Genomic DNA, 1,601 nt, shown 5'->3' with positions numbered 1-1,601 from the left:
GTCAAGCTTTACATCTTCATTTGGAGCGAAATTGAGCTTGTGAGTTTTCAAGTCCTTGATGAACTTTCCATATGCGGGAATCTGTTCAATAACATCAAGCAAAGGCAAATTGATATTAACTTTACTCAAAATATCATAAATCTCTTTAAAAGCCTTATCTTGCTTTGCTTTCTTAAGACGGCCTGGAAATGGAATCGGTGGAACATATGGAGCGGGTGGCACGTATCTATCTTCTTGAAGATGTGGTGGCACAAATTTGTCATCTCTCTTATGCAATTGGAATTGTTTGGATTCCTGAGAATCTGATTTGGCATTAGATGCAGATTGAGAAGTTTTGAGATGTTCCCCTTCTGTAGCCGTGGTCTCCTCCTCTTCATCTTCTACAATCACAACATCATTTGAAAGATTAGAATCAACTTTATTATCAATGATCTTACCTGATCTGAGCACATGAATGGCCTTGGCTTCTTGGTTCTTTGGATTGATCTCGGTTTGGCTTGGCCATTTCCCAGGTTCTCTTTGAGTTATTTCAGCAGCTAATTGGCCTATTTGAACTTCCAATTTGGCAATGGCAGCTTGTGTAGTTTGCTGGAAATTGGATTGGTTGATTGCCATCTGCTTAACTATATCCTCCAATGATGATGTTTGTTGTGGCTTTTGGAATGAAGGGGGATTGGCTTGATTCTGAGTATTCCTCCATGAAAAGTTTGGATGATTCCTCCAACCTGGATTATAACTTTGAGAGTATGGATCATTTCTTGGACCTTGGTTGTAGGAATTTACCAACTTAGCTTGCTCTTGCACAAATTCTGGATATCCAGCCCCAAGTGGACAAGCTATGGTAGCATGGTCAGGAGTTTCGCAAATACTACACACTTCCTTCGGAGGGCTTCTTGAGTTTAATGCAAGAAGAGCATCTAGCTTTGTTCCAGTTTTGAAATCTGCACACTAGAAGCATCATTAGAACCACTAACAACACGTTTACCTCTTGTATCCGTATGTTGGGTCTCCATTGCTATCTCCTCAAAGAGTTCGTACGTTTCTTCTGGAGTTTTGGTTTTATAAGAACCACCTGCAAAATTCGTGACAATATTATGACTAGAAGGGGTTAGTCCTTTAAAAAACAAACGCATTTGAAGCTTCAATGGAATCCCATGATGAGGACATTGATTGAGCAGCCCATTGAACCTCTCCCATGCTTCACAAAACGACTCGTCATCTTGCTGTGCAAATAACAAGATCTTATCCCTAAGCATGTCGGTCTTTTGCGTGGAGAAGTATTTCTCCAAGAACTTCTTTTGAATGGCAACCCATGTAGTGAGTGAACCAGGCTTCAAAGAATTCAACCAATATTTTGCCTTATCCTTCAAAGTGTATGGAAACACTCTCATTCGAAGTTGATCTTCTGTCACACCTGTCAAGGGAAAAGAACTCACAACATTAAAAATATCCTTTATATGAGTTAATGGATCTTCATTAGGTAAACCATAAAAGGAAGGCAGCATATTAAGATGAGAAGATTTAAGCTCATAATTTCGAGCTACAGTGGGCAGCAAAATGCTTGAAGGAGATGCTGGAATTGTTGGGATATCAAGTTCTCC

General features: G+C 39.8%; 1 non-coding gene across 1 annotated transcript; it reads left to right on the top strand.

Moving 5' to 3' along the window:
- The first annotated feature begins 1,149 nt into the window (after nt 1–1,149).
- Nucleotides 1,150–1,256, top strand: LOC148296593 (small nucleolar RNA R71). The gene has a single exon (XR_015834187.1). It is a non-coding gene; the product is annotated as a small nucleolar RNA R71 (small nucleolar RNA).
- Nucleotides 1,257–1,601: the final 345 nt, after the last annotated feature.

The sequence above is a fragment of the Prunus avium genome, chromosome 2 (assembly GCF_965620075.1).
Source record: "Prunus avium chromosome 2, drPruAviu1.hap1.1, whole genome shotgun sequence".
Lineage (NCBI taxonomy): Eukaryota > Viridiplantae > Streptophyta > Magnoliopsida > Rosales > Rosaceae > Prunus > Prunus avium.
This window is presented reverse-complemented; position numbering and strand designations above follow the sequence as displayed.